Source organism: Barbus barbus (assembly GCF_936440315.1).
Source record: "Barbus barbus genome assembly, chromosome: 4".
NCBI classification, from domain to species: domain Eukaryota; kingdom Metazoa; phylum Chordata; class Actinopteri; order Cypriniformes; family Cyprinidae; genus Barbus; species Barbus barbus.
Window position 1 is genome coordinate 41,011,625 of NC_136732.1, and position 12,976 is coordinate 41,024,600.

The window sequence follows — 12,976 nt, forward strand, 5'->3', positions numbered from 1 at the left end:
ATGAAATTCAATAATAAACGACAGTCATATTTAACAGTAAAGCCTCATATTTGAATATGTTCATTTCTTTTTTTATGAAGAATTATTAGCGTGTGCATGATGTGATTTAGCCTATGCATATTTGTTCAAAAGCCTGTCAGAGTGATCAAGGTGCTTGAAGGTTTGTGTTGTTTACAGAAAGGATTTTTAATTTTTTTTTCTGTTAATTATCATGTTGTGCTGTGTGTCTGTTTTTCTTCAAAGCACCAACTTAGAATGCTTAATGTTGGTTTGATTGCTTGTGTTACATGAGAAAATAATGTTGCCCACCTGATGTTGTAGATTAATGCGGGTGCGGTTCGGCTCGCGGTCTTTATGTCAAACGGTTCTGGGGTGCGTTTCCCAAAAGCTATGGTCGCAAGTTACATCGCTACCAATAGAGTTCAATGGGACTTACCACCATAGTTAGCTAACGATGCTTTTGGGAAACGCACCCCTGGTCTGGTAGGCAACAGCATTAAATGAGTGCTGCTGTGGGATAACGTGTCGGGTGTTCTGTTAAGTACTGCTGGTGCACGTTTACCAAACAGGACCCGTGCAATAAACTATGTGCGTGATGCGCCATTTACCACCACACAGCTCTGTATAATTTTCCACCAAGGAGAGAGAACATAATAATTACGAAAACGATTATTTATTTTTGTTAATTATTATTTTATTTCAGTTAGTTTTTCAATTACTGTTGTTAGTTTCGTTTCGTTTTAGTTTTTCAAATATTTTGTCGTTTTTATTTTATTTCAGTTTACGAAATTGTTTTTCATCAATCGTTTTCGTCTTAGTTTTAGTTTAAGAAAATAACCTTGCACTGCTGTAACATATTCACACAAACAATCAAGCAGACAGACAGTGATCCTGCAGTGTTTATCTGCAGTCTTTGATCAAACGGTCCCTGATAAGTGTGTGATGACAGAGATGAATGGACACTCTTGAAGTCTCTGTAGGATCTCGATGATCTTCAGCACACATGAGTGTCATCAAAACACAATCAAACACTGGCTTTCTATGAGAATCACGCTTTATCTCAGCATCTTCACCATCCTCTGTCCCAGTTCAGTTCATCAAAAATGTTTGTTTCCCTCCACAACATTTTAAATACCCACATTTAATTAATAATTACTCAGAGCAAATACAAAAATGAGTTAAGTAAAAGTGAAAACTAATGAGATGGACCTCTCTCACCAACTGATTTACAAGAAAGAATAGGTATCGGTAAAGTTTTAATGGTATTACTATTCTTACAATCTTGTTAATTAAACATATTGGACATAACAGGAAACAATTGAACATAATATGAAACCCATAAGTAACTAAAATTATATAATTTATATCATGAAGCAAAATTATATACAAGAATAAAAGTTTTGGACATTGTTCTTTGGGAAGGAGCTCCATCTTTGAGTTGATCTGAATCACAGTTGAATCTGCTGGTTTTGAAGATGAAGATGAACTTTATTCACTGTGAAAACTTTAGATGATGTTTCTTTGTCATGTCGCATGTAATGTCTGGTTAGAACAGATTCATCCAGATGGTATTTTACATTTACATTTATTCATTTAGCTGACGCTTTTATCCAAAGCGACTTACAATTGCTATATATGTCAGAGGTCGCACGCCTCTGGAGCAACTAGGGGTTAAGTGTCTTGCTCAGGGACACATTGGTGTCTCACAGTGGATTCGAACCCGGGTCTCTCACACCAAAGGCATGTGTCTTATCCACTGCGCTATCACCATTTTGTTGCTTGATGCATTACTGTGTCACATATGGTGGAGATGATCTACTTACTGTGATTGTTTTTTGTATGACTTTGTAGAGCAGATGAACTATTGAAACACTTCCCACATTCAGTGCAGTGATACGGTTTCTCTCCAGTGTGAATCCTCTCATGTGTTTTCAGGGCTCCTGACTGACTGAATCTCTTGTCACAGTGTGAACACTTGTAAGGTTTATCTCCAGTGTGAATCCTCTCATGTGTTTTCAGGGCTCCTGACCGACTGAATCTCTTGTCACAGTGTGAACACTTGTAAGGTTTCTCTCCAGTGTGGATCATCTCATGTGTTTTCAGGTCTCCTGACTGATTGAATCTCTTGTCACAGTGTGAACACTTATAAGGTTTCTCTCCAGTGTGGATCCTCTCATGTGTTTTCAGGTCTCCTGACTGATTGAATCTCTTTTCACAGTGTGAACACTTGTAAGGTTTTTCTCCAGTGTGGCTCCTCTCATGTGTTTTCAGGTCTCCTGACTGATTGAATCTCTTGTCACAGTGTGAACACTTATAAGGTTTCTCTCCAGTGTGGATCCTCTCATGTGTTTTCAGGTAGCTTGACTGACTGAATCTCTCGTCACAGTTTAAACACTTGTAAGGTTTCTCTCCAGTGTGGATCATCTCATGTGTTTTCAGGGCTCCTGACCGACTGAATCTCTTGTCACAGTGTGAACACTTATATGGTTTTTCTCCAGTGTGGATCCTCTCATGCAGTTTTAAACTGCTCAATGAAGTAAAAGTCTTTCCACACTCAAAGCACACGTACTCTCTCACACCAGTGTGTATTTTCTGATGTATTTTCAAACTTTGTAGACGTGAAAAACTCTTTCCACACAAATTACATGAATGTGGTTTCTCCATTTTATGAACTACCAGGTGTATCTTCAGGTTTGAAGCCCTCAAAAATGTTTTTCCACATTGATCACATGCATGTGGTTTCTCTCCAGTGTGAATGTTCATGTGTATCTTAAGGTGTACTGATTGTGAGAAACTCTTTCCACACTGATCACAAGTGAACGGTTTTTCTCCAGTGTGGATCCTCTCATGTGTTTTTAGATTTGATGACACACTGAATCTCTTGTCACAGTGTGAACACTTGTAAGGTTTTTCTCCAGTGTGGATCCTCTCATGCCGTTTTAAGCTGTTTGCTGTAGTAAAAGTCTTCTCACACTCAAAGCACATGTATTCTCTCACACCTGTGTGTCTTTTCTGATGTATTTTCAAACTTTGTAGATGTGAAAAACTCTTTCCACACAAACAACATGAATGTGGCTTCTCTTTTGTATGAACTTTCGTGTGTTTCTTAAGGTTTGCTGATTGTGAGAAACTCTTCCCGCACTGATCACAAGTGAACAGTTTCCCTCCAGTATGAACTCTCACGTGAGTCTCAAGTGTATTTTTGCATCTGAAACTCTTTCCGCACTGATCACAAGTGAATGGTTTTTCTCCAGTATGAACTCTCATGTGATAATCAAGATGATATTTGCTTCTGACACTCTTTCCACACTGAGTGCAGGTGAAAGATTTCTTGGCGCTTCCTTTCTTTAAATCTTTCTGTTTGGGTTTTTCTCCACTTTTGACATGATTTTTCTCCTCTAATTCACTCCTCATTATCTTCAATTAACTCTGAAACAAAAGTAAAAACAGTCAATTTTCATTAACTTGTAAAAAAACTAAACAGAAAAGACATAAAAATGAACCCTGATATAACAGCGGAAAGTAGACAATTGCATTACAAAATTTGTATCATATTGCTGTAACTTTATTAATTATATGTCCCTGAAACTTCCCATGAATGAGGCACACTGATCCTCAAATTATTAGGTTTCAATCAACAGAAACTGAAAAAACCGATAGGTGAGTGGAAAAATAGTCCAACGACACTGTCGAATCCAAAATATAAAAAGATGCAATCCCGCACTCTATCGGTACTTGATAAATATTTAAATGTATTACTGTAAGCACAAGCAATGTTTCGGTCCACTGACCTTCATCAGGCATAAATTATTACTTTTAAAATATTATGGGCACAAGTCTCATGTTTCTATAGGGAAAACTATGAAATACATTTGATCAACAACATGAAGGATCTGAGGATCCACAAAAACAAACTGTATTGTATCAAGAGAGCGACCATACATTTGTGTTGTTTTTATTTTCTTTTTTCTATTAATTTACAATAATTTATTCATATAATCATTTATAATCATTAGCCATTTATGTAATTTATTTTTTTTAGCATTTAGTATTTTATTCATGTATTATTTTATGTTTTTATATATTTTCTCCTGCGTCTGGTCTTCTCTGGCTTTGCTCAGTCATCTTCTAGGTTCACAGAAGACTATTAATACAGTTTTGGTGTCAGACATTCCTTGATGTTAATGGGTTTTAAAACTCTAGTCTACCACATCCAGTTTTCAAAAGTCTTGTGAACAAATGTTCTGTATGTGTTTTATGGCCTTATTTTAGTGACTTTTTTCTCTAACCAAGCTTAAACGTTTTCTCAAAAACACATACATGTATGCTAGTAACACTACATTCATGCTGCTCATGTATTATTGTAGCACAGTTTGTGCTGATTACAGTGGAATCAGACTTTAGTCATTAATATGTTTGGAAGATAATGAATAAAAAGCACAAATGCATCAAAACTACTCCAGGGCCCCAAAACCCCCTCAGACCCCAGAGGATTAATGCTTTGTGTGCATCACAAACAATCATTAAAGATGAATGAAGAATAAACACCAACCTCCTTGTTCCTCGTGTTTTATTCTCCTGGTTTCTGGTTCCTCGTGTTTTATTCTCCATGTTTCTGGTTCCTCGTGTTTTATTCTCCAGGTTTCTGGTTCCTCGTGTTTTATTCTCCATGTTTCTGGTTCCTCGTGTTTTATTCTCCAGGTTTCTGGTTCCTCGTGTTTTATTCTCCAGGTTTCTGGTTCCTCGTGTTTTATTCTCCAGGTTTCTGGTTCCTCGTGTTTTATTCTCCAGGTTTCTGGTTCCTCGTGTTTTATTCTCCATGTTTCTGGTTCCTCGTGTTTTATTCTCCAGATTTCTGGTTCCTCGTGTTTTATTCTCCAGGTTTCTGGTTCCTCGTGTTTTATTCTCCAGGTTTCTGGTTCCTCGTGTTTTATTCTCCAGGTTTCTGGTTCCTCGTGTTTTATTCTCCATGTTTCTGGTTCACTGGTGTTCTCCTCACTCTCTTCTTTAACAAACACCATCTTAACAGCAGATCTCAGTTCAGATGATACTCCTGCAGATATTCCTGCTTGATTAAAAACTTAGTCACGACTCTGAGGATGACAATATTACAGTTACTTAATGACCTGATCCAAAAACGGTATTTTTCTATTTACAGAAACAACATTTCTAACAGTTTCTATTAAACAGCATCACGACAAAACAACAGAGAACGCGGTGAAACGAATCTTCTTCCTCTGAGGTTTAATGGTGTTTGGCAAACAAACGTGTGTGCTTTAGCGCCACCTGCTGGACTGGAGTGAAGCAGAGAGAGGAGGGAAATAATACGGGGGAAATGTACTTACAGCGTGTACAAAGTCCGTGTACGTTGCGTTCATTCATTTTTTTATTTAATATTGAAAACAGAAACATGAGAAAACGGCACCATTTTAATTTTTTGTTTTTTCAAAAACATGAAAAGACAAGAATTTGCCTTAATTTTTCATTTTTACATTCAGGGGTAGAAAATGGATAAACAGTTTGAATGTTCGATTTCCACGTGTGGGCGGAAATAAAACGCCCCTTTCCACTGATTGGTCAAGCAAGGATTAAATGGTGCCGCCATCATGTCGTCTTCATTTTTCAAGTAAAGTCAAGTCTGCTTTATTTTCAATTCTTCAATTGGAATTGCGTTACTCTCAGACCCTTGGTGCATACAGTTAACATGAAAAACGTTCAGATACAGATAAATACAGTTTAAACATATGTACATACAACTATACAAATATACAAATGAGGATATTGTAGAAAAAAAATAATAAGAAGAACTAGATGGAAGTGGCATAAGGCGCCTGGCAGATAGAGTGCAAAACCAGTTAAATAAAAACAACACTGTGTAGATAGGCTATATTTGTAGTGCAAAAGAGCTTATCAGTCTGAGGACACTGTAGAAAAATAAAAAAGAGAGATAGATAAAGTGCATAAGGCACATGGCAGAATAGATGGAGTGCAAACCAGTTGAATATACAAAAACAAAACTGTGCAGATTTGTTTTGTTTTGTTATGAGTGTAGTGCAAGAAGAGCTTATCAGTCTGTTAAAGTGACAAGTTGAAGTGACTGTTTGGATAGTTTTGTCAGACTATCCGAAGAGGTAGTTTGCAGTCAATGTTGGATGGGTAGTGATCAGCAATGCTGCACAAGTGACAGGTGCTGGTCAAAGTTTTTGGTCGGTGGGTGTGGGGGGGGGCTGGGGGGTCACAGAGTCAGAGTTCCTAGTGTGTTACTGTGTTAAATGGGGGAGAAAGAGGGGAGGGGGGGCAAGGACGGGAGGGAGTTCAGCTTCCTGACAGCCTGATGTATGAAGCTGTCCTTCAGTCTGCTGGTCCTCGCCTGGAGACTCCGCAGTCTCCTCCCTGATGGCAGCAGACTGAAGAAGCTGTGTGTCGGGTGGGTGGGATCACCTGCAATGCGGAGGGCTCTGCGGGTGAGACGGGTGCTGTAAATGTCCTGGAGGGAAGGGAGAGAGACACCAACGATCTTCTCAGCTGCTCTCACTATGCGCTGAAGTGACTTGCGGCAGGATGCGTTGCAAGCGCCATACCACACAGTGATGCAGCTGGTTAGGATGCTCTCGATGGTGCCTCTGTAGAAGGTGCACATGATGGGGGCCGGGGCTCTGGCTCTTCTAAGTTTGCGGAGGAAGTAGAGACGCTGATGTGCTTTCTTGGCCAGTGCTACAGTGTTGTTAGTCCAGGAGATGTCCTCTGTGATGTGCACACCCAGGAACTTGGTGCTGCTCACTCTCTCCACAGTCGCACCGTTGATGGTCAGAGGGGCATGCTGAGTGTGTACTATCCTGAAGTCAACAACAATCTCCTTCGTCTTCTCCACATTCAGAGAGAGATTGTTGTCACTGCACCACCCGGCCAGGCGGCTCACCTCGCTCCTGTAGTTTGTCTCATCTCTGTTGCTGATGAGACCCACCACAGTCATGTCATCCGCAAACTTAATGAAAATGTTAGAGTTGTGTGACGGTGTGCAGTCGTGGGTCAGCAGAGTGAAGAGGAGGGGGCTCAGCACACATCCTTGGGGGGCCCCAGTGTTCAGTGTGATGGTGCTGGATGTGTTAATGCCGACCCGTACTGCTTGAGGTCTCCCGGTCAGGAAGTCCAACAGCCAGTTGCACAGAGTCGGTATTGAGCCCCAGCTGGGCCAGTTTGTGAGTGAGCTGTTGAGGGATGATTGTGTTGAATGCTGAACTGAAGTCTATGAACAGCATCCTGACATATGAGTCTTTTTTCTCCAGATGTGTGAGGGCTGGGTGGAGGGCAGTGGTGATGGCATCATCGGTCGAGCGGTTGGACCTATATGCAAACTGGAAGGGGTCCAGGGAGGGGGGGAGGACAGACTTGATGTGGTGCAAGACTAGCCGTTCAAAGCACTTCATGAGGATGGGATTGAAGCAGGATGGAGATGACTTCTTATTTTTGTGCAACAGAATAAGAGTCGTCTGCTGTTAAAGCATTTATTGCAACCTGCGTTCATCTCCCTCTCATCAAACAACCAGACTAATATTCTAAATGGGAAATATTAGGTGCTTATTGAAGCAATATGTATGTACCTCAGATCTGCAGCCACATTACCCTTTTGGTCTATTGCTTTGGTTCACCAAACATTTTATTTACCTATCCAGTTATCAAAATCTGTGTGGCAAAGCTGTGTGACATTTACATTATAGTGAAGCGCAGACCAGTAGACCACCAGACCGGTTTTAGTGTGAATATAAAGCTATATATCTTACCATTTTGATTATTATTTCGAGTTTTTTTTTTTCATAGAGAAGTTTATATGATACTGTCATTATCCGACGGCACATGCTATTTTTATAGAAAATAAAAATTTTCTAACTTTATAAAATATGTGTCACCTTTAATATTAAATTCCGGAATTTAGTCAATATTTGAAAAATATGACATTATAGGTGTTACTAATTAAATCAGTACCAGCCAAAGCCATCTTTGCACTGTGGCACAGAAACTGCATCTTAAGTTGAATTTAGATGTATTTACACAATTAATGCTGCTCAGTCGGCAGTAAATGCATTAACACAGCAATTGCATTACAGAATGAGATTAATGTTTTAAATAAAAACATTCTGAATAGCCTACAGAAATATGAAATGAGTGACAAAATGAAACAGTTGGATACATGAATTAAAAATGCTGATTTGTTCAGGAGCAAAGCATTCATTCAAAGACTCGGATTCATTCAAGAATGAAACACCTGTGTTTTAAGTCACTTTAACACTGTTTTGTGTCTAAAATGAAATCAATGTATACAGTATATACAAAAGAACAAAGTACCTTTCAATAATAATAAAAAAAAAACGGATTAATAAAAAAATTTGGCAGAAAAAAAGAGAGATAGAGGGCATACAAATAAAAATACAAATATATTAAGGGAAAATCTTAAATTTAGCACAAATTCTTGAAGTTTTATCAATGTATACTCATTATTAATGAAACTGTACTGTCTAAAATAAAAGTTATTACTGCTGCTAATTACTAATGTAAATGCATTCACCCCATGTTGTCCAGTGCGTCACGCAGCTTTACCACACATATGTTGATAACTGAACAGCTAAATAAAATGTGCGGTGGCTGCAGATCCGAGTTACATACATATTTCTGCAATAAGCACCTAATACTTGCCATAGACAGTCTATGCCTACACAGAAGTAAGCCCTGTCCATTTGTTAGTCTACTTGTTTGATGAGAGAGACGAAATGCAGGAGTTACAATAAACGCCTTAACAGTGGAGGACTCTTATTCTGTTGCACAGAACTGAAGACGACATGATGACGGCACAGTTTCATTTTTGCTTGACCAATCAGTGAAAAGGGGCACTGAATTTCCGCCCACACGTGGAAATCAAACATTCAAGCTGTTTATCCATTTTCTACCCCTGAATGTAAAAATTTAAAATTAAGGCAAATTCTTGTCTTTTCGTGTTTTTGAAAAAACGAAAAAATGAAAATGGTGCCGCTTTCTCATGTTTCTGTTTTCAATATTAAATCAAAAAAAGAATGAACGCAGCAACGTACATGGACCGTACAAAATGCGCTGATTTGTTTTCTTTAAATAAATAAATAAAGGAATTAAATAATATAAATGAAAAGGAATTAAAATGGTAGACTCTAGAGAAAAAAAACAAAACAAATTTTAAGTCACTAAAATAAGGCCATAAAACACATACAGAACATTTGTTCACAAGCAAACGTACGTTATCTTTGTCGGATGTTGAAATGACGTCCCCTGAAGAGCCAGAATGCAAGTTTTTATGACGTCTTCTGGACGTCCAATATTGACGGACATCAGCTGACGGTTCGACTCTTCTTTTAATCTGATAAGACATAAAATTATGTATACGGTGTGATTTCGCCCTTTTCCCCTTTCTCTCCCATGCAGAGACAATGCAGAAAGGGAAGAGGAGGTGCAAAGACAGGAAATTAGTTTCAACATTGCAGTCAGAAATTTAAAGGGGCAGGTGCACACACACAGACAGGCATATCAGGTACACATTTGAACATTTTGTGTAATTCTAAATACACATGAACACAATACTTTCTGTACCTGTTACATTCACCCCCCTAGAATAACACAAAATTGTGAGAACACAGGAAAAACTCTGTACACTAGTCATAAGAATTACATGGTCCACACTCTAAAGAATCAGTGAAGACAGTCAGCATCAAAAGCCACCCAATGAAAGGATAAAAATGTTTTGAAATTGGCCAAATTTCATCACATTCTATAGACTTTATCTAGGTGCCATTACACCTCGTACACTTAGACCACATACTCAATTAAGGCAAGTTTCACTTTGAAAAAGACAAAAAACTAAAAAGCAAGTTCTAAAAACTGCATGTACTTCGAGTCACAGTTTAAAGTTAAACATGAATTACAGTTGACCTAGAATCCAAACCAAACAGGGTTTCAAGTTGAACCATAGATTCAATAAGTCTACATACTGGTTTGATAACTCTCCCAAACCTGGTAGAGTAACGATCGGCTGTATTTAAATCAACTACAGGACCTTGCATTACAGGTATACTGCCATAGACAGGATTTTGGGGAGAAGGGTCAGCACCAGCACCAGCCACAGTATTGTCATCAGACACTGGCACAGTAAGAGGAGGATTTGGCTCCTGTTGGCAGGGCAACTGAGAATGCACCCATGAAGCAGTGCGGTCATCATCACATGTAGCTACATTGGAGATGTTAGACATAGAGTCTGCCTGCAGGAGTTCCTCAGCCCCATTCCGCTCATCATCTGCAGGCTCAATCTCTGCAGTGTTGGAGCAAGCATCTCTGTGGGCCTGGGCAGTTAGACCACCAGAGCGTGTTGGATCAGACTGCAAAGGGGTGCTGCAGGTAGGTGTTCCAGCATCCTCTTGACCAGAACTATCTGAGACTGTATCAGGCAAAGGGAGAAAGTTCACTTGCAAAAGAAGATTGCGATGTACTGTTCGCTCATTACCAGCTCTGTCACAGATCCTATACACATGTATGGAAGGCTTTGAGGCAACGACAGTGTATACAACAGGCTCCCATCTGTTAGCAAGTTTCCGCTTCCCTCTACAACCCTTGTTAGCCACAAGCACCTGGTCACCAATGGCTAGAGGAAGGCCTTTAACCTGTTAACCTTCAACCCCATTTAGGGCCTCGCAGGTGAAAATAACCTACCTGAATTAAAATGGTAACAGTTTGTGACAAAGTGTGCTTACACAAACAAATTAGGTATCTTTGGAAAGACGAGACTCTGGGCTTTACTATCTATCATCCAGAGTTGATAATGCTCAAAAAGATAAAAAGTTATAGACACTGACGTGCCTTGAAAAATATTTTTCCACACTGAATGTTTTTTTATTTCATATACAAATACATGAAATAAGTCCTGGAGCAATCCAGAAAAGTAATGGATCGAAAGCCATGTGTCTCATCAGTTCATATTTCAAATTTGAAGAAGATACCATGAAAAATGAGATTCCTGCAATATTTTTTCTGAAACTATTTATAGTCCCCCCACCCCCCTGTTTGAGGAAAAATAACCACCAAATGGATTACAGAATTATACAAGCTATTTTAGTCATTATACATGTTCCTGCATAGTTTTTCAATTATAAAATAATAGACAGATTTATTTGAGCACTAAAAAATACAAAAATAATTATTTGAGTAATAAAAAAGGAAAAAAAATAGAAAAAAAATGCTTTGTATATAGTATGTATACTGAAGTATTCTTCGTTATTCGTTATTACAATGATAAATATCACTGCCAGACGTGAAGTGATATTGCCAGACATGGTCATAGAGTCAGTAAACACACGCTGATGTGCTTCCATTCAGATTATAATCAAACAGATGGGCCATATAATCAATAATAGCTGATCAATGAATCACAATGATAGCCGTCATAGAGTCGCTAATAAACACGCTGATGTGCGTCCATACATATTATAATCATGCAGACACGGCCACATTCCCCACACAATACACACACACACATATAAAAAATGTAGAAGAAAAAAAAAACAGTTTTTTATGGATAAAGCAGATCGCTAAGTTACGCCCCGCTCAGATGACAGTGTGCGTCACAGAAGCGTCACTGCCGGCAGGAGGGAGCGCCAAATTCAAATAATCTATATTCCGCTTTTCTGAGACTTTTTTTTCCGTAGACGGTCTCATTATGTTTGTAAGACCGTATTCTACAACATCGTTTTGTTTTTTTACCACCAAGACGCTGTTTTTGAGCGTAATTTATTCCATAACGGACGCGAACAATAACTCTCTGAAGAAATGAAACGTAAACAAAGGAATATTCATCCTTATTACAACGTTATTGTTTCGCTGGACTAAAAGTGCTCGCTGGGATGTTTTTCTGTGGACCCTTACCTCTCTAAATAAACTGGGATTTCAGCAGTGGACGCGTTTGTGGCTCGTTATTACAATGATAAAGGTACGTACGGCTTTTTTACTCTGCGTGTTTGGATGTGTACTGCTTACACAAATGTAGCAAATTTGTGCCACTCATTCCTTATAAGCTTTCCATCGAAAAACAGCGATCTGTCGTCGATGCTTGAGGCTTAGACCCTCAGAATGATATATAGTTTGTCAAGATTAACTTGGTCCCGTTTCATTTATTCTATTAGAAAACAATGACACATGCAAACAAAGATCGTTCAGTGCGAGGTCGCTCTGGTGAAGGCTAACAGGTTAACTCTTTTGTTGTACTGGTTGGACTGGTGTTTTTGTTCTTGAACAGAATTCTCCTGCACCACTGACATAGCAGACTGGAGGTCACTGATGAGCGATTTAACATACTGGTCAGTCACACACTGACACGTCCCGCAGAACACTCTGGAACATAAGGTCAACTGGCAACCTTGGTACTCTGCCAAACATTAAGTAAAATGGAGCAAAGCCTGTTGTTTCGTGTGCTGTACAGTTGTACACAAACGTCATGGTCTGTACCAACTGCGGCCACTTCTGCTTAGGTCTAGGTGGAAGGGACCTCAGCATGTTACCTAATGTCCTGTTGAATCTTTCGGTACCACCGTTCCCCATTGGGTGGTAGGGAGTGGTTCTAGACTTGTCAACGCCAGCCAGTTCGAGAAGCTCAGCGATCAGATCACTCTCAATTGAAGCCCCCTGGTCAGAATGGATGCGTTGGGGAAATCCATAGACACAGAAGAAGCCATCCCACAGTTTCTTGGCTACCTTTTTTGCTGTTGGTCTTGACACGGAAATGCATGTGCCAGCTTTGTGAAGTGATCCGTGATCACTAAAACATCCACAGATTTGTTGTGCCGATCCTCAGCTGACCAATAGTCGATGCAAACAAGCTCCAGAGGGGCTGTGGTTTTAATACTCTCCAAGGCGGCTCTTGCTGCAGACTCTGGAGTTTTGCTGAAGACACACCTGGGACACTTCTTCA

General features: G+C 39.4%; 1 protein-coding gene across 1 annotated transcript in view; it reads right to left on the reverse strand.

The window, feature by feature from the left end:
• LOC306863800 (uncharacterized protein) overlaps positions 1–12,255 on the reverse strand; it is a 178,284-nt gene extending 166,029 nt beyond the window's left edge. The window contains exon 1 of the mRNA XM_079407351.1: positions 10,670–12,255. The gene's annotated coding sequence lies outside the window, so the exon portion shown is untranslated. The remainder of the gene's footprint in view (positions 1–10,669) is intronic.
• Positions 12,256–12,976: the final 721 nt, after the last annotated feature.